General features: G+C 41.7%; 1 protein-coding gene across 4 annotated transcripts in view; it reads right to left on the bottom strand.

The window, feature by feature from the left end:
* ARL14 (ARF like GTPase 14) overlaps window positions 1–20,982 on the bottom strand; it is a 74,486-nt gene that overhangs the window by 32,710 nt on the left and 20,794 nt on the right. The gene's annotated exons all lie outside the window — the stretch shown is intronic.

Raw genomic sequence — 20,982 nt, 5'->3', positions numbered from 1 at the left:
CTGCTTCTGCTCTAATTATGATACAGTAATAATTACTCTGTATTAAACACTACCACTCTACCTAGCCACTCAAGCCAGGAACCTAGGGGTCATCTTTGGTTTGTCACTTTCTTTCACGCTCCACACCGAATTAATCAGCAAGTCATCAGCTCTTCCTCCAAAAATGTATAGTAATTCTAACAGTCAGAGCTAAAAGAGTTAAGTTGACACCTATATTCCCAGGCTGATTTAAGAACTGAGAGGAAGACACAGAGGTCACACAAATAGAAATCAAAATATCACCTTTATTGGTGATAGAGCTAACATTGACAGCTCATTCTTCTATCTGCACGTGAACAAATCCTAATAACGTGACCCCTCATCCAGCCAATCACAGCTCTCCCTGTGCAGAAAAGAATGTCTGCCCTTGTCATACTTACCAGCATGGAGGAACAGGGCAGAATATATACAATACACACCTGCAGGAGGCAGGCAAATCTCCAACAGGAAGAAGGGAGAAAGGTGGGGAGCCTATTGGCATCACCCAGCACTGCCGGACAAGTTCTGGGAGGTGTGAGTGATAATGAGGACAGACCAGGAAGGTTACCAAGAAGTCACAAAAAAGAAGATTCCCTTCCACCAACATTCCCCAGGTTTTTGTTCTCTTATCCAGTTAAACTTGACCATGAACTAGTGGCGTGGCTGCCCTCCTTGAGAGACAAAGTTAACAATCTACTTAGGCAATTCTTGCCCCACTGTCAAAATATTATGCCCCCCAACCCCGACCATCGCTCTTCCGGGATCCTGGTAGGCAGTGCTTTATTTTTAACCTCAGGAGGGTCATCAAAGGTTTGCTAATGAAATAAAATAACAACATAAACATATTCCGATCATAAAAATGCCATTGACATACAAAGTCTCAACTCGGAATATTAACTGTCTTTTTCAATGGATTTTCCTGGAAGGAAATTAAAGTCAAAAATTAAATTTCATGCAAATTTCATGCAAAGACTTTGGAGGGCAAAAGAATTAAAGGTCAAAATTCTATTCACTTGCCCTCGTGAGTTAAAGATCCAAAAGTTGAAGTCCATACTTTATCCTGTCTGATTTCTTATTTCTGCCCACTCTCAGCTAGAGGGGTCCTTGCTGTCAGGTAGAGCTAAGCTGCCTTCGGTAGCTGAACCTGGGCTCTCTTCTATGGGATGGATACAGGTCCTTAAGGGAGCAAAATGAATGCATCTCCACTCTGTCCTGTGTTTAAAGACTCCGAGACTTACCAGAACACAGAAGACTATCACAGTACTGACCCCAATTCACCAAACCTAGGAAACACATAAGTAAAATGATGCGTCCAGAGCCCAGAGTCAGTGTCACCAGTGACTCCAGTAGATATTCAGTGGCACCAGACAAAAGGAAACCTCTTCATGATGCCAGTGAGTGCAGGCTAGTTACCTGAAGTTCACAGTCTCTGAGTTCACATTGAATCTGGATCAATCTCCCATCTGGTAGTTGATTTTGAAACACTGTGTCTGCACACTGTGCCCGGGGGTGGTGGCAGTGGCACTGGCGATACACACTGAGCCTTGTTTCTAAGATAGCAGCATTAGAGATGTTACAATCTTCTTGCAAAGTTAGAAATTTGTGTTGGTGGCAGCCCAAATAACCAGGCTTTTTTTGATGTGCTCCTGCCTTCCTAGTTATTCATAACCTCTAATTTTTCATTTTCCCTTTGAGCTCCGTGTTTCTGGCATCTCAGTGCTGAACCGAATGCGGACCTCATCAACAGCCAGTCAGCAGGTCCCTCGGTCCTCAGTTCCAGAGGGTACTTTCCATTGCCTCTTGCTATGAAATTGCTTAGAATTATAAACTGTCTAGAAAAGAGATTCCTGAACTGAATTACTGTTGTTGCTTCAAAGCTTATGTTTCTCATGGTCTGTGGGAATCTTTTCCTCTCCAGTGGGCTCCTTGGTTCACTGCCTTTCCTACACTTTTAAATATTCCAGGCCTTGGATAGCATTTATTTCTGGAACATCTTAAACTAAAATACTAGTATGTGCCTCTACTGCTTCATTTCCCTCTACTGTTACTCTGCTCCTTCCAGAATGACTCAGGTGAATTTAAGAAGTAACTTCTTAAATTGGTTATTTATTTTTCTAACACACAAAGGGCTAGAATTAAGGGCCTTTATAAAATTTCTCTTTGCCTTCTAGCCCAGAAAATAAATTGTCTAGCATATGCCTTTAGGTGTTTGATGCATAGAGGTCCACCTTACTCAGACATATGAAATCAATACATTCTAAAGCTACTTAAAGCTACACTGTTCAAACAAATCTTGGCCACTTTCTCCTACCCATGTTGGATAGTCCCACCTGGAAGCTATTATTCCATCAGACCAACATCCAGTCTGAGCCTAGACTTAGTTGATTATTGTCAGAATGCCAATTCCATAAATCTCTCCAACGCACACCCTAAAGGCTCAGGCAAACCTGCTTGCCACCTGCAATAACTGTCTCTAAGCCTTACCCATATAATGATGATTTGGTTACTTTGTGCTTTTCCCCTCTAAAATCGATCTAGATTCTTTGTGACCACTTGGTATAGCCACCCAGTCCTCAAAAGATTGTTCCCCAATTGCTCTTGCTATGGATTCTTCATCTGCTCCTTTTAGAGGGCCTCTCAGTTCGCTCCTAGATCTGGCTTGTTAGGGACAGGGAGGATGAATTCAGTCAAAGGTCTTACTCTTACCTCTTTTCATTTGTTTTTTTAATAGGCCCAGTCAACTACTACTAAACCCGTGCTAATTGAAACATCTTTACCTTTTCTCATACCCTCTTTATGAACAACCAGACCTGAGTACGATTCTGTTCCTTCTGCGCATGTCTACCCTTGCCTCCAAGAGTTCATACTGATCTTCCTCTAGGCCCTGTCTCTACACTGAGCACTCATTCTGTTTCCACTATGGACTGAATGTGGCCTTCCCACTTCATGTTGAATCCTAACATCCAGTGAGATGTATTTGGAAGTAGGGTCTTTTGGGTTGATTAGGTCTTGAGGGTGGAGTTCTCATGAATGGATTAGCGCTCTTACAAAAGAGCCCCCAGAGGTGTAGGGATTGAGTGAAAAGGAAAAAGGACTCATGGACATGGACGACAGTGTGGTGATTGCAGGAGGGAGGAAGGTATAATAGGGTCAAACAGTAACAGAAAAAAAATACAATAAAACTATTAAAAATAAATAAATAAATAAAAGAGCTTCCAGAGAGCTCCCATTCCTTCCACCATGCAATATCACAGGGAGAAGAGCTGTCTGTGAACCAGACACTGAATCTGCCGGCACCTTGACCTTGGACTTCCCAGCTTCCAGAACTGTGAGAAATAAATTTCTGGGGTTTATAAGTTACCCAGTTTATGGTATTTTGTTATAGCAGCCTGAATGGACTAAGACAGTTACCTAAGAAAAGTATAGCCCTCTCTCTAATCATCGTGTCTTCCTTTAATTTGATTTCATTCTTCTGCTTCCTTTACTCTTATAGTCAGGCTGATGCAAAACTTTCACATTACCGCAATTCCTCCTTGATTTCCTGAGGAAACTATTGCTGGGTCGGGGGGAATAGAGAGTTCAGGCAAAGGACTTTGAGTTGTTTTTCTGCCTCAGCCCAAGAAATTGCTTATTTTCTCTAAGAGTTTCCATTCCTCTGTATGAGTTTACAAATAAAATTTACCATCTCTTTATGGGAGATTTGCAGTGTGGGTCTCCCAAATCTAAAGCCATGGCTAGAACTTGTATAACAAATCCCGAGCTACTAAAGGTTACATGGTAGGGCTGATTCTTGAGTCTATGGACAAGCCATATGAATATTAGTTGTACCGCAATTTTCTCTCTTAGGCTCAAAACAATATAAAGTGGAACAAAATAGGCAGCTGATCCAATACTGCCTAGAGCTGGCAATAATTTAAAGCCAGAACCTATCTACCATTCAAGCCATAATCATCTCTGGCCTTAATCACTACAATTGTTCCTAACTCATCTCCCTGCCACCATTCTTGCCCCCCAACAGTTTATCTGTCACATAGCTGCCTGAATGATCTTTAAAAACTTACTACAAGGTCAAAGGACACTATGAGGAAAGTGAAAAGATAACTCATAGAATGGGAGAAGGTTTTTGCAAATCATGTGTCTGATAAGGGCAGGTACCCTGAATGTATGAAGAACTTTTACAACTCAACAATAAAAAGACCAACAACCCAATTTTAAAATGTGAAAAGGACTTGAATAGACATTTCTCCAAAACAGATATGCAAATAGCCAATAAGCATATGAAATGATTCTCAACATGGTTGTCAATAGGGAAATGCTAGTCAAAACCACAATAAGATATTTCACACCCACTAGAATTGCTATAATAACAAAAACAGAAAATAACAAGTGTTGGCAAGGAGGTAAAGAAAGTGGAAATCTCATACACTGCTGGCAGGAATATAAAATGGTGCAGCCACTCTGGACATGAATTTGGCAGATCCGCAAAAAGTTAAACATAGTGTTACCATATGACCTAGCAATTCTACTCCTAGATATATATACACAAGAAATGAAAGCATATATTAATACAAAAACTTGTGCTCAAATGTTCATAGCAGCATTATTTATAAAAGACAAAAAGTTAAATAGCCCAAATGTCCATTAACAGATAAATGGATAAACAAAATGTGGTATATACATATAACTGAATGTTCTTTTGCCATAAAGAGAAGTGAAGTAGTATAACATGCTACAAAATGAATAATCTTGAAAACATTATGCTAAGTGACGGAAGCTAGACACAACAGGCTGATGATACTGCTAACGACGAACGGCACCAGACATTAGACCTTGGTCCTTGTGTTCGGCTAAGAAAAGAATTCAGAGCCAAGGAACTCAAATACAAATGAAGAGTTATTTAGAAAGTCACAGGGGTAGAAGAAGTGAGCCGTGGAAAGAGGGAGTCAGCTGGGCAGTGCCAACTCAGGAAATAATTTTCAGAGGCAAAAGAAGGGCTCCTGGAGCTTAAGAGAAAGAAAGGTGAAGCTAATGCACTTGGGAGAATGGGGAACGAGTGGGTGAGAGAAAGACAGAGACAGAGGGAGTTGAATCCTTCATCTTAATGGCTTTTATCTGATGGTCTCATGGAAGGATCTTAACAGAATATCTATCAGCTTTCCAGGTGTGTGCTTTCAGGGTCGTGGCCTCTACTGATTGGTCAGCTCCAAGGCAGGGGACCATTAGTCATGGCAGCTGGTCCTGATGTCAGCTGTGGCATGGTCTCACCTGGCCTTGCTGTTCTCTGGGCCTGGAGTTGAAACACAACTGAGGCCTAGATGTTATCTCTAGTTTGACTAAAGCTCTGTCTCTATGGTCAATAGACCTGAGGCTTTGTTCCTAAGATTATTTGATGTGGGTCATAAACCCATTGTCCAAGGGCTTAATGCTTAAGGGAGTGGTTGTGCAAGGGCTTGTATGGGAGTCCTATGAGGCTTTTCTCCCGCCCGCTTGTTCCTCCTCTAAGGGGGTGTACTGCATTATCTAGCGACGTTGCCAAGGGAGACACATCAGGGGAGGGTCTGAACCGCAGGACCAAAGAGATACGAAAGGTCAGGGGGGCGAGGTCTCACCCTAACATTGTTCGTTGCTAGGCACCTGGGGCTTTCCATCCAGGGTAACCTTCTGTACCTGACCTATTCCTACTCTGCTCATGTCTATGTAACTGCCTGCTATATCAATTCCATTTAGGTGAAATGTCCAGAATAGGCAAATCAATAGAGACCAAAGCCAGATTTTTTGCCAAGGGCAGGGGAATTGGTCAAGAGGAGTATGTAACTGCTAACAGGTACAGGGTTTTTTTGGGGGGTGATGGAAATGTTCTGGAATTAGTGGTAATAGTTACACTCATTACGAACTGCCAAAAAAACCCAATGAATTGTGTACTTTAAAATGGTAACACTTATGTTATGTGAATTATATCTTAATTTTTGAAAACACTAATAAAGAAAAAAAAAACTTACATCAGATTATGGTCTTCCACTAGTTAAACTCTGCCATGGCTTCCTATATAGCACTCAGAAAAAAATCTAATCTCACTTAGGCCTGTAAGGCCCTCTGTGATATGACCCCCACCTGCCTCTCCTCTCATCCCCCACCCCTCCTTTCACTCCCCTTTCCTCACGGACTTTGCAGGCTCACTGGCCCCCACACTCTTCGCTCAGGTTTTACACTTAATCTTCCTCCTGCTTGGAGCACTCTTTGCCTAGGGCTTCTCACGGCTGCCTCTTTCTTACTGTTCGGATCTCAGATCAACCCGCCTCCTCAGCTAGAGACCTTCCTCACCAGCCCCATCACTGTCTCAGTCTCTCGTACTACCCTGTATTATTTTCCTCACAGCACGTATCTTGTCTGAAATCATTTGTTTAAACATACATGCTCTGAGAATAGAGATTTTGTCTGCCTTGTTCATTGCTATCACCCCAGTGGTAAGAATGATGTCTGCCACAGAGTAAATTCTCAAAAAATAGATTTCAAACAAGCCAATTAGACTTAATTTGTGTACACTGGAAATGTAGACATTTTGATGGTATTTGGGGTGCTGAGAGCTATACCTGGTTTTGAATGAGAACCTCAGAAACTCCATTGCTGGACATCTGCGGCCACGTGTACCGCATCTAACGTAAGAAACAGGAGGCACGGGGAAACGTACTGAACCTCCCCGCTTTCCTGCCCGAGGGATGCAAGCAGAAAAACCTACTTCAGGAAGGAACTCAGGATGTTTCCCTCAGCCCGAGCAGCCTCATTTGGAATTGGGCATGGTAGGCAGCAGGGGCCTGTTGGCTAGGTCACCCTGGGTTCCGTTGTTCGGGATCCCCTAGCAAGGGTTTCCCTGCCACGCGTGCTCTACTGTTCCTCAACTACCTGTAAATCACCTGTTCTCACTTCTGAAATCGGAATCCCTCCTCCCAACCCCAGCTTTTCTCCTTTGTCCAAAATGTCATACATGCCCAATGTTGCCTCACAGTCTTTGGTATTTTTGTACATATGTGAAATCTCTATCCACATGCATTAAAATTTGAATTTTATCCTGTTAATCTGTCTCTGTTGATTTTATTTAGCCCACGTAGCACTTCAAAGGTGGGAGGAAATGTGTTAATTTTTTTTTAGCCCCCACAGTGTTCCCGGTGGAAGTGGGGCTCTTGCAGTATGTAAAGGAAAAGAATTTCCTGTGACCCACACAGGAGGATGTGGCTCTGCAGTATGGTTAACTGATGGTGAACAATGAAGGGGGTTCCCCTTCTGACTTCACAATGTCCCATCTCTGTCTGTCTCACTAGAGAGAAAACCCAATCTTGCTTCAGTGGGGCCAGTATAAAGGCCACTGTCCAGAGTTTCTGCTTCTTATTAAAGTTAAGTCCAGTCCAGTCCATTCCAGCATACAGCTAGCTTAACATGTGTTTCTAGTTGTAGTCCATTGCTGTGCTGTGGTACTCAGGCTCCCTCCTGGAGGCCATGGGCTACTAAGGCCATGTGGCCATGGAGAGAACAGGTGCGTGCACCATGCAAGTATGGGTTACGAGTAAGAGAGTGAGCACTTGCTCCTTTTGGAGCGGAGGAAATGTGCTGTGGGCCCTGGTAGCTGCTAGACCCACATGGTTGTGTGCTGCTGGGCAAGAGAGCACAAGAATGCACTGGAGAGTACATTGCCTGGTGGGGGGCGGGTGGGTGGGGAGAGAGAAAGAGCACTTCTTTTTTTCCCCTGGAATTATATTAGCTTGGGCTTGGGATGCCTTTTTCCAAATGACCAATCAACTCCCCAAGTTTTCACAGGCTCTGGATGCATCCACCCTCCAGTTAGATTGACAGGCCTCTACAGTCCAGCACCTCCCCCTGTGCCCCAGAACAATCTGGTTCGGAGAGGGGGCAGGGGGAGTGTTAATTCTCTTGACAGAGCACAATGCTGTGGTCCCCTGGAGTGTGAAGCTATAACTTTCTGACTAAGAAAGCAGGCTTCTGCTTCCCAGTTTATTAAGATCAACGTCTAAGTCCCTTTTTCTCCCCTTCTCAACATCTAGGTGAACACCAATGGTAACAACAGTACCTCACCATCATTTCAAAATTACCCACAGTCAACATTTTATAGTAGTGCAAAGCATGGTGGAACCGGGCACACTGGAGGAGATCAAAGGCAGGATGGCAATGAGGTAGCCCACTGAGGTGTCCCTGTGACTTCAGCATAGCTCGGCTTCTGGGCTTGTGCCTTGTTCTTGGAAAGAAGCAGTAATAAAGAGCAGAGCCTCTGAAAACCGCAGAACAAAAACCACATCTGCTTTGGGGCCCAAGAAGAGGGTAAGTGGGGAGAGAAGGGTGACATGACAGCAATGAAGTGAGACTAAGGAGCAAGCATGAGCATGTCCGTGACGGGAGTGAGGGGGATGTGAGGGTAGTGAGAACCACAGGGCTGGCATCAGGAGGGCGAGTGGGGATACAGGAGCCAGGAACATGCCCTGTGAAGCTGATGCCCTATGGTTTCTACGAAGGATGCGAGGCCTGGGATCTCCACATCTTGCTGGTGAACACTGAGGTACATGCTGCTGTTTCATTGATACGAGCTAGAGACAGTGCTCGTATTCCTTTATTCAAACGAGGAAAATATTCTATTTTTATTCTGAGATGATCTATGAATCATAGATGACATAAATTAAGTGGAAGCAACATTAGGGGGGAAATCTGTCACTGTATATTTCACCTCTAAACTAAGCCAGGTGGAAAAGAATGTAAAGATAATTTAGGTTTAGATTATCCAATGAAGATTAAAGGTTACTGAGGCAGGAAAGAAAAAGCTTGGAGGGAAAGTGAGGTGGTATACAGATTTTGAAGGCTGGTTTAGAAACAATAACTGAGCCCTGGCTGGTGGAGCTCAGTGGACTGAGTGCAGGCTGCGAACCAAAAGGTCTCTGGTTCGATTCCCAGTCAGGGCACATGCCTGGGTTGTGGGCCAGGTCCCCAGTGGAGGCCATGTGAGAGGCAACCACACAATGATGTTTCTCTCCCTCTCTTTCTCCCTCCCGTCCACTCTCTCTAAAAATAAACAAATAAAATCTTTAAAAAAAGGTAACAATAACTGACAATGATGTGAAATGGGGAGAGTAGTTTTAAGCTGAAAAAGATAAGGCTTTATTTAAAATCAGTTTGAACAATTACATGCAAAGTTTTGGAAGTAAGTGAAAGTGATTTTCAGAAAGTTTAAATAGAAGAAAGTGAACAGAGCGTGGGGTAGCCCAGCTCGCCCAGACACACTGAGGTAATACATAGGGATGTCTTAGATCATGGATTAGACACATCTCAGGTTGTAAGAAGGAGCCTACTGCTGGCTTGCACAGACTTGAATTTCCAGAACAGCCTGCTGGGTGGCCTCCACTGTCATGCCATCCCACATACTCCATTACTTAAAAAACCAGCCAGATGCAGGTCTTTAATCACTATAAAACCTACACTGCTTTCCCATTCCTAATAAATCTACTCTGAACTCTGCCTGGCTTCCTAGCCCCACCCTACCTATTCAATCTTCCTTCTCAGTTCTCTCCAGCACACACGCCTCTCTCAGGCCTGTCTCTCCACTTGTCCTGGCTCTGGGCCTTTGCCCCAGACACTGCCTTGGTCTGAAATGTACGCTGTCTCCTATCTGCCTAGCCAAATGCCATTCTTCTGGCAAGGTCAAACTTACATTTCAATTCCACCATGTGTCCTTCTTTCTTTTATTTTCTTTTTTTTTAATTTATTTTTATTGAATGTATTGGGGTGACATTGGTTAACAAAATTATATAAGGTTGCAGGTGCACAATTCTATAATGCATCATCTGTATATTGTACTGTGTTCACCACCCCAAATCAAGTCTCCTTCCATCACCATTTAACCCCCCTTTACTCTCTTCTACCTTTCCCCACCCACACTTTCCCTCTGGTAATTAGCATACTGTTGTCTGCGTCTATGCGGGGGTTTTTTTTTTCTTCTTTTCTTAATCCCTTCACTATGGGTCTTTCTTGATTGCCCCTGTCTTTAAACTCCCAAAATGCAATTGCTCAACTATATACTGCCATGTACTATTCACTACTCTTGTACATGTATTAGCACCAGGAACAAGGGGAAAGAGAAGAGAGAGAGGAGTGAAATCCTTATTTGAGATTCTGTGTTGGTAGAGGATAGAGGAAGAAGAAGAGATTGATTCCAGAAACCCTTGGTGCAAGAAAGGAAGTAGGGCCCATTGTAATGAGCACCCTTCCACTTCACTTTGCAATAACATCTGAAGTTTTAAATTCAGCACCATGAGGAATGAGAAAGGTATTTGGATGTTCCCGATAACTGAAGCTTACCAAGCAAATTCTTGGGCTCTATTCCAGATCTACTGAATCGGAATCTCTGAGGGAGGGGCCCAGCAACCTGATTTTTCAATTGCACTCTCGGTGATTCTGAAACACAGTAACAGTGTTAGAGAACCATTGCTTAAGACCTTAAAAACGTAAAAGTTGCTCATTATTTGAAACTATTTCTATATTACATACTTCCTTGTCTTTTGGAACAGAACAGACTAAACAAAAAGTGCTTCCTCCTTGTGGGGCCACAGTCCCCATGATGAACATTTCTTCCTGACCAGTGCCACTGTCACAGGCTGCACACCAGACAAAACACTCTGGCTCCACCCTGTCAGGTCACCTGGTCACCTCACACAAGCAACTGACTGCAACTGTCCTTTGGACCCACCCAGCCCTGATCATTATCTATTCTAGAACAATCCTGGAGGGGCTCCTTAACCTGGGGCTTTGTGAAAACAATACAAAGACTAATTGCAACGGACTGAATGACAGTGTAAAAGAAATCGCAATCAGGTCACTCATTACACCCACTCCGAATACTACAGAACACTACACAGAGGCATTCTGGTGCTATCTTTCAATGTCTCCACTAAAGTGGACGTTTTTAGGCAACTCTCAGGAAATGATTGTTCTCAGCTGAATTCCACTATTTGTATTATCCAGGCTTTACTGATCCTCCTCCAGATAGCGCACTCCATTCTTACCACATTTGCCCCGGAACAACTGCTGCCTTACTAATCAGTTAAAAGAGCCCTTGAAATCTGCATTTGTAATTGCTCAAAGTTCGGATTTTACTAAGACATCTCTCTGAGCTATGGCTATGAGGGGTTAGCTTTCCTTGACTATACTGTGTTGAACCTGCCACCAGCTTCTTACTGTTTGGGAGTAGCATCTTTTCCACATCCACATCTTTGTGTGTGTCTCCCACCAGCATCTCTGTGCTCTGCCCATACTGAGGTTTTCAGTGAGGTTTATATCCAGTTCAGTTCCTTTGGGGAAGAAATAACTTCCAGATTGAGTCCCAACTGACTATGATTTCCTCGGAACTGAAGGTAGATGCATATGAAAAGTTGACAGATACTGCCACATTGCCTCTCAGAGGGGTTTAGCCATGTTCCCCAGCAACGGAGAGGGTGCTGGTTTCCCCACAGCCTCACTGGCAGAGATAGGAACGTATTTTCCCTGCGGATATCTTAGTGACCTGTGCCATCTTCCCGACAGTCGCCGTTAGAAAAACTTCAACCGTCTCCCTTGCATTGCCGACACTTCCTCTTGGACACAGTTTTATTTTCAATTTAATTTAAAAAAAATTGAATTGAGGACTTACTTTGAAACTAATTCTCTCAAGTGTGAAACCACAAATCTTGCTATGATATTTGAAATCTTGCTATGATATTTGTAATGACCTCTATTCTTTTCCTGTCCGAAGACAAGTCAGGAGTTTTAAAATCAGAAGAAAAGAACATTTTAAATGATCCAGCTCTGTTCGCATACAGAGTTTGTAGTCTCGTGGTATCTATCTCCACACCCTAAGACATCCCTTTCATTTCCATTCATAGAAAAGCACTGATATTTGGGGGGATCAAAACCTTCCCTTATCACACAGCACGGTCCTATTCTTCATTTCTACGACAGCTAAAGTTCAAAAGTTAGTCTCTAATGCAGGATGATAATAATAGGGGAAACCAGGGTGGGGAGAAGAGCTGTGTATAGGATCTTTCCGTATCTTCCACTCAATTTTTCTGTGAACCTAAAACTGCTCCCCAAAAAAGTCTGTTAATGTTTTAAAACTTAAAAGAACAGAATGGTCTATGTTATAAAGTGCTGTCTTTACAAATGAGACATACATGTACAGAAAAAACCAAAACGTTTTACAAAGCACATGCGAAGAGAAGATACTCATTTAATACATTAGAATGGTGTTCTTTGGGGACAGTGAAAATGGATGTGGAGTGTGATGACGAAATGGAATTAACAAAATTAGAGAGGGACATTGCACGGACCAGTGATGATAACATGCCATGAACTGAGTATGATCAAATCTGTCCTACGAAGTTAAAATAAAAAGTAGTGGTCCTCGCCCTGGCTGGTGTGGCTCAGTGGATTGATCGCTAGCCTGAGAACCAAAGGGTTGCCAGTTCGATTCCCAGTCAGGACAGATGCTTGGATTATGGGCCAGGTCCCCAGTTGGGGGCGTTTGAGAGGCAACCACGCACTGATGTTTCTCTCCCTTTTTCTCCCTCCCTTCCCCTCTCTAAAAATAAATAAATCAATCATCTTAAAAGAACAAAAAAGTAGTGGTCCTCAATGTAGGCAGGAGGGTAGAGTTTAGAGAAATTAAAAAGAACACACACGCTGCAGCCCCATTTCAGACCAGCCACATCAGAAACTCTGTGCTCGGAGCCCAAGCTTGTGCTTTTACAAAAGTTCCTGTATTAACCTCATCACCTATAAACGTCCAGAAGTCCATACTGATGTACATGATTGAAAAAATAAATGGGGGAGAAAAAACAAATCTTCCCTCTATTAGACATGCAAATTATTTTTGTAGATACTCCCTTTCCAGGAGGTGGAGCTTAATCCCTCTTTCCCCCATGGCTATGGGCTGAGTTTAGACATTTTCTTCTAAAGAACAGAATGTGGGAAAAGGGAAAAAGTCACTTTACAGTGAAAAAAGCTGGCAAACACTATCTAAACTAAGTAGTCAAGGTTAACACAACCAGTAATAAGTCATATTGCCAGCAGATACCCCTGATGTAATTTGATGAGAATGGTACTTCACTTCTGTGGTCATCCTCCCCAAAACCCACGACCCCAGTCTAACGAGAAAAAAAAGTCAAATTGAGATAAATGTTACAAAATACCTAGTACCTGTGACTAGTACTTCTCAAAACTGGCATGAAAACTAACACTCCTCAAAAGAGTCAAAAATCATAAAAAAAAAAAGAAAAGCCTAAAAAAATGTCACACATCAGAGAAGGACCAAGACATGATGACTAAATGTAATGTGGTATTCTGGATGGGATCCTGGCACAGGAAAAGGACGTTAGTAGAAAAACTGCTGAAATCCAAATAAAGTCTAGAGTTAGTTTAGTTACCAGCAATGTGCCAGTGCTGGTTCCTTAGCTGTGACAAAGTAGCCCGGTAATGTGAGATGCTAACAGGAGGGGAAACGGGGTGAAGGGCAGACAGGAACTCTCGGTGTTCTTTTTGCAACTTTCTTGTAAATTTAAAACTATTCTAAAATTAAATGTTAAAAGAACAAAAAGGTTCTAATTTAGCAGGGACTCAAAATGTAATTAAAATCCAGAAACCAGAAGGGAGAAACATTGCACACAGATTCAGCAGGAGAGGGAAAAATATCTATTTATTTTTTATAGGAGTTATCGTACACTTCCTTTTTAAAAACAATGGTGTTCCTGAAATACTGTGAATGCAGAGAGAAAATGGAGAGGTAAAAGAGAGTAAGAAGCAGGTCAGAGATCAGGGTAAAGGCTCAGGAAGCCCAAGTGAGAGGTCAGAGGCTGCTAAGCAACAACCACAGTGTCGGAGCCCAGAGCCAAACACACGGCCTGGCCTTGTCTCGTCAACACCTCCTTTGCTCAGCACTGCTACCCAGTTGGAATTGAGCTCAGTAATGCAGAAGGAGACATTGTGATGTGTGAGGGAAGTCATTTCGGCCTGGAAATCTCCATATCCCAGATTACCCAGAACTGTCCAGGGCATAATCTGGATATCGGTGAGGGTGCAGAGCTGAGCTACTGAGGGAAAAATTCAGTTAAGATTCTATTTGCACTTTTCTGTGCAGGAGCTCCACCCACCACAGTGCTGTCCAGTATTCAACATACGGACTGCAGCATTGTTTTCCCTTTCGTGGACAGGGGTGCTGCTGAGTCATAACTAAAAACTACTTGGAAAAGATCATTACTCCCACCAATAACATGGATTTTAATAGATTCCTATAGCTTAAATGACTACAAATGCTACTGTAGAGGAAAACATTAAATAAGAATTAAAAACTCAGCTTATATTTACTTCCATGTTATAAACTGATTATCATAGAAAGTTGATAATTTTAGAAAACCTTAGCTGATTTTATCATATCAATCCAGTGATAGAATGGGTATTATTTCTGTCTTATAAATGAGAAAACATGAAGATCTGAAGTAATTCAGTGAATGGTTGAAGGGCACACAACTAGTAAGCAGCTAAGAGAGGTTTAGACATTTAGAACCCGAGTCGTCTGGTGGCAGCTCTGGACCTGATGCTGGTCACTCCATGCTCTCAGCCTGCCTGGCACAGCCAGGTCCTGATTTATAAGCTCAAAACTTCCAGCTTGCATGTGGTCAAGGTGGATTCCAGGACATTCTGGGGAGAGTTTGTGCCTCTCACACTGTCTTCGCCTTGTGTTGTCAAGTGATGGGAACTGGCCTTTTTTACAGCCACAGTTCCATAAAAAGCACTGAGTTCCAGGGAAAGTGGAGGAGGTTTCTTACATAACATTTTTAATGCATGCAATGAAATGATATGGTGTTTGAGATTCTGAGCTTTGCTTTAAAAATATCCAGAAGAGATCGGAGGAGAAAGAGGATACCAATGACATACCAATGGCCATACCTGTGTAGGACATGGCACAAACACATGAAGTATTAATTGCTTTTTAACATAAATGTAGAAATTTAAGTGATATATTCATAAGGCTTCATTATACAATTGCCCGTACTTTTATATATTTGAAATTTTACAGGATAAAAAGTAAATATATTAGTAAACAAATAATTAGCATCTAAATTTGAGGAACATAACTAATTACAATAGTTAGGGTAGGCTTACTTGTTTTAACACATAGCCCTTAAGAGGTTATCACTCAAACACAATAGAAGCGTATTTCTCTCTAACAAAATGGTTCAGAGGGACATCCCAGGCTGGAGGGGTAGAGAGGCTCTGCCGCATGAAGTCATTTAGAGACTCAGCCAGACAGAGTTTCTGTCATCTTCAACATTTGTCTTCTAAAGTCACTCTGCTTAACCCCATCCTGTCCCACGAGAAGGAAGGAGCACAACGCCCATTCTCTTGAAAGCACATTCCAGAAGGGCACATACTACTTCTGCTGCATTCCATTAACTAGAGTTTAGTCACACAAAACATGTGGCTGCCCAGGGGTGGGCACTGTAACTCGTAGCTGGACCGGCATAACGTGGTTACAGTCTGTGGAAGGAAAAACAAATTTTGGTGGAAAACTAGCTGTCTCTGCCGCAACAATCTAGCTCAGCCATTAACATATGCAGAGACCAATGTATCACAAAGCTTATGAAAACTCAAACTTCTAGGCTTCTCATTTTGCATGGGCCTCTGCCAAGGTCCTGTGAGGGACCTGTATTAGTTACCAATTTCCGTATAGTAATTTACTCCAAAGTTTATCAGCTTAAAATAATAAACTTATTATCTCAGTTTCTGAGTCTGGGATCTGGGAGCAGCTTCTGTGGCAGTTCTGGTTAGACTCTGGTCTCACAACAGTGCTGCTAAGGTTGCAGTTATTTAAAGGCTTGACCAGAGCCAGAGGATCCACTTCCAGTATGACTCACTCATATGACTATGGGCTGGAGGCTTCAGTCTCTCAGCCCATGGGCTTCCCCACAGGGCTGCCTGAGGGCTTTCCAACATAGGAGCTGGCTTCCCCAGAGTGAATGATCCAGGAGAGAGAAAGGTAAAAGTCCTAATGTCTTTAATAGCCTAGCCTCTGAAGCGACACCACTTCCACTGCATCCTGTTGGTCTCACGGATCAATCCCAGTGCAGTGTGGGAGAAGACTCACACAAGGACATGAATACCAGGGGACAGGGATACTTGGGCGAAATCTGCATAATGGGAGGCTCGCCACTACCAGGACTCAAAATATGTCCCCATGTTTTTGCAGCTTTTGCAAAAGTAAAATATTTTTATATTACTTTTCTTGATGATGTCCCTCTCACAACTGTATATACTTTCGGCCCCACAAAACATGAATCCTTTTCTTATATGACTTTGTTTGACAGTTTTAAAAATTGTTTTAGAACTTGGTAAAACTATTCTATAAACCCAATTCATAGTAAGTTAAGTAAATGCTGAAGAGAATGAAGTATTTTTTCAACATGTGTGTTTTGATTACTATTAATTTTATCCAGTCTGTGTAGTGCTGATTTATTATCAGTACTAGAGGAGAAGTTAGGAAATCTCCAGATTTCACCTCTAACAAAATGGGTGACCTTCCTTTCCTAAGATGCAGCCTGCTTTCTGGGCTAGCTCCTTTGTTCAGTACACTGAGGGGTTATTTTAACTAGTCTACACAGGTTTTTCATCCAGTTCTTTGCAAGTCTATGGTTTACTATGTCTCTTTATGCCACAAATTTCTTATCCCTAAAATGGGGATACCAGTACCTACTTCATAAATCTGGCATGATGATTAAATGAGGTAGCCTACTTACAGAGCCTAGAACACACCTGGCAAGCAGTGCACGCCACATAAACATTAGCCATTTTTATTATTTTATGCCTGAAAACTGACCTGCCTTAAGAAGCCTGTTTTGAATGCTTTTATACTATCACAATAATTTTAGTTTTCTTTTCAGATGATTGTGAAATTTTACAAATTGGTGAAAGATACTATGAAATAATATCAAGGATATGGAACAACTGTAACTCTCATACATTTATTGCTGAAAGTATGAACTGGTATAATGACTTTGATAAAACATTTGGTAATATATGCACTTAAGCATATCCTATGATAAATTCTCTCTTGGATATACCCCCTGTAGAAATTAGGGCTTATGTCCACCAAAATGTACATATAAGAATATTTATATAGCTTTATTCAAAATAGTTCAAGCTTGAAACAACCCAAATGTCTTTTGAGAGTAAAATGGGTGAAGAACAATATAGTCATACAATGAAATGAATACAGCAATGAGAAAGAACAAAACTCACCAACATGATGGTGAGTAAAAGAAGCCACTTCATTACATGGAGTTCAAAATCCGGCGAACAAGTCTGGGGTGACCAGAGGATACCGACCGGGGGGCGGGTGGTGAGGGAGCCTTCTGGTGCGCTGGAAGTATTCTACATATTGATCTGAGTAGTGGCTACCCAGGTGAACATATGCGTGAAAACATCCCATCAAGCTTTAGATTTAAGATTTTTACATTTTTTAAAGTCGCACTACAATAAAACACTTAAGTTGGCAATGGTATCGAGAAACACATTGCTTTTATCACTGATATAGGCAAAGAGGTTTCAGCAACCACAATTTAGATTTAGGTAACTCTGTTGATGACTATGGTCAATATGCAGTAATTAGTGAACAATTAATTATTTATTACTCCCTTATCATATACCATCTTATTAATTATATCAACTGTTCATTCATTTCACAGATACTTAAGTGCTAGTACTCTGCTAGGTGACAGGGCCATTAACAATGAACAAAATAGACATAGCACTTGTTTCCACACAGTAAGGTATATTGGGGCAAGACAGAGAGAAAATCAGGAGTTACAATTGCATGTCACAAATGTATTGTGAGGAAGTAAAAGGTAATTCCCTGCTATTGGAGAGCAAAGCAGAGGCACCAACCCAGAAGGGAAAGACTTGCTGAAGAAAATAAAACCTAAGTTAAAATCAGTCCTTTTAGAGCAGGAATAGCATGCTGTTCCACAGGTCAAAGAAAGTAGGATGTATTCTAGAACCTGAGAACATGCCCTATTCTCAGCTTCAGTATGGATGGACAGGAAGTGTGCTGGAGAGGAAGCAAGGACTGCGATAAATGATGCTACAGAAGCCGACCATGGGAGGCCCTGCAAGCCCTGTGAAGGGGGTTAAGATGTTATTCTATGGACAGGGAAAAGTCACGATATGGCAGTCCATGTGTTCTAGATGTACTAGTCTATCTCGATGTAAAGAATGAACTGGAAGGAGGAAAGATTGGAAGAAGAGACTGGTTAGGAGGCTGATGCGGTAAATAGTCTGGAGATGGCGGTATCTAGAACTAAGGCAGTAGAGATGAACTGAGAGATACTTGGGGAGTATAAATGGCAGGACTTAAAGATTGGTTGGCTAGACAAAGGAGAGTCGAGAGTGAAGGTTGACACCCAGTTTCTGGTTTAAGCAATCCTGCACAGTGATGTCATTTATCAGGACAGGGAATAAAATGAAGAAGTAGTTGGCTAGTTTGAGGGACATCGATGAGGTAAGAAGAGGAAGCTAATGAGTTCCATTTTGTCAGTGCTAAGTGCTTATGAGTCACTGCAGTAGAGATAATTCAGCATGCAATTGGTGTTTAGGAGACGAAACTGTCCTGAAGAAATAAACTTCTTGGAAGTCAGAATTATACAAACATTAATGAAGGCCATGGGAGTAGAAAAATCTAAAATCACTTCTGAATAGTATGTGGAGTAAAAAGAGAAGCAGATTTGGTAGACAACACTGAGGAATACTCATCTTTAAATGATCAGCAGCAGAGAAAGAAGGTCCCTCAATGGACACTGAGAAGGAACGGAGGGAAAAGAAAGAAATCAGAAGATTTTGTATACTGAAGCTCAAAGAAGGGAGAGTTTTTGAAAAGTGTTAGGTGGGCATCAGGATCAAATGCTGCCAGGAAGTCACACTGGAGAAGTCTTGGTGCTCTGAACAAAAGCAGTAGCAGAGGAGGTGGATGCCAAATTTCAGTGGTGAGTAGGAGTTATTGTGTCTGATTCTTAAACATCCACCCCCTCCCTGAAATTGGGAAATCCTATTCCCCTTGCAACTGACTAGTTTAGAAACATATTAGAGTACAAATTAGGGATCACAGAGTACACTCTCACTAGTGTAAGCAGAAAGGGATTTATTACAGGGTATTTGTTAGTTTACGGGATGTTGGAAGGCTGAGGAACTGAGTCTGGTTCTTGTGCAGTTGCTGACAACACAGCGGGAGGGAGGCCCAACCACATCGTGGTTGTCAGAAGGGAGGGGGTGGGGGAGGGGTGAAAAAGTAGATAGAAATGTGGACAATAATATTGTGGTAAGTTTGCATGGTGGCAGATGGTTACTGGACTTACTGTGCTGATCATGTCATGAAGTATATAAATGTCAAATCACTCTGCTGTGCACCTGAAACTATATAATACTGTATGCCAACTATATTTAAGTAAAAATAAAACAGCCACATATGAGAGGGAGCTGATATGGAAAACGAAAAAATGATTTGGCGATAGTTTTGAAGGTGTGAACTATCATAGTTATGTGACTTTTTTTCCTCCAGAAGTCTTACTATAAGCCACTAGAGAAGCAAAGACCACCACAGTGGACAAAGACAGCACGTGTACTGCTGCTGAAGACTACTCATTTACCTCTGTTTAAAAAGAATTGCTAGTTCACAAAATCAACTAACAGGTAATGCTAGCTAAATGAGAGTTATTTTTTTAGATATTAGATTTTTAATAGCAGCTTTTGTCTAAGGTATAAGAGTAATGTATAAAAATAAATTTTGAAATAAGTATCATTTTGAATAATCATCTTTTTAAATCTGTAAATCAATTGGTAACAATGGTCGCCTCTGGGAAGGGGAATTGGGTGGCTGAAAGACAAGAGTGGAGGGAGATTCACTTTTCACTACGTACCCTTTTGTAGCTTTTGAATTTATACCCATACCTAAAAATATCTATGCAGTCCGTGATGTCTCTAGCCTTACTGATACACATCCACTTCCCTGAGTGGAAAGGGATCTGTGCAACTGTGACCTTTCGCCCATTAGGTCCACCCTATACCAAATAACACCTATTGGTAATTTTCTAAGCCATTTCCCAACATCAGCTAAGGAAGAGGGATATTATCCAAAATCTATGTGGTAGGAATATGAATTACTTTTCTTCCCCTGTATTTCCCAAACTTCCTACAATGCACATAGTCAGGAAAAAATATATACCATAAATATTTTGTCATGTATTTATTCATTCATTTATCCATGTATTCAGTCAATTTTATTGAGTACTCGTGTATGTGTATACATTTTCTAAAAACTGCTATGCGATATATTCTAGAAAATACAGAGCTAAAAAGAGAAAGTTGCCAATTGCCTCAATTTTTTTAAGTAGGGCAGAGTATAGGGAGTGATCCCTGCCTTCCAGGTATTTACAGACAGATACATAGAAAAGTGCCTAATAAAAGAGAATGATGTAAAAGCTATCCATAACAAGCATTGTGCTGTAAGAGTAAAGAAGAAGAAACAATTTATCTTGGGTATATCAAGAAAGCATTCCCTGAAAAAAAAAATTCATTTGAGCTCGGTTTTGACAAGGTGATTAGCATTTTAGAGAAAAAAGAAAAGCGAAAAAAAGTGTCCTTCAGGATGAGGAAAACAGCATGGCAAAGGCATGAAAACATGAATAAGCATGGCAAGCTTGGAAAAATGGTAATCACCCAGGGAGATAAGAATAGGGTGTGCATGAAAATGCTAATGGGAGCAGGATGAAGAAAGGAACGGACACATCATTTGCCTGAGGAATGCACTGGGAAGCCACTGAAAGTGTGTGATAAGAAAGAAACAAGTCCCGCTCATGTTTTAGGAAGATGTCATGTTTAGGCAGTGTGAAAACA

The sequence above is a fragment of the Desmodus rotundus genome, chromosome 2 (genome assembly GCF_022682495.2).
Source record: "Desmodus rotundus isolate HL8 chromosome 2, HLdesRot8A.1, whole genome shotgun sequence".
Lineage (NCBI taxonomy): Eukaryota > Metazoa > Chordata > Mammalia > Chiroptera > Phyllostomidae > Desmodus > Desmodus rotundus.
The sequence above is the reverse complement of the archived record's forward strand: the minus strand, read 5'-3'. Positions and strand labels throughout refer to the sequence as shown.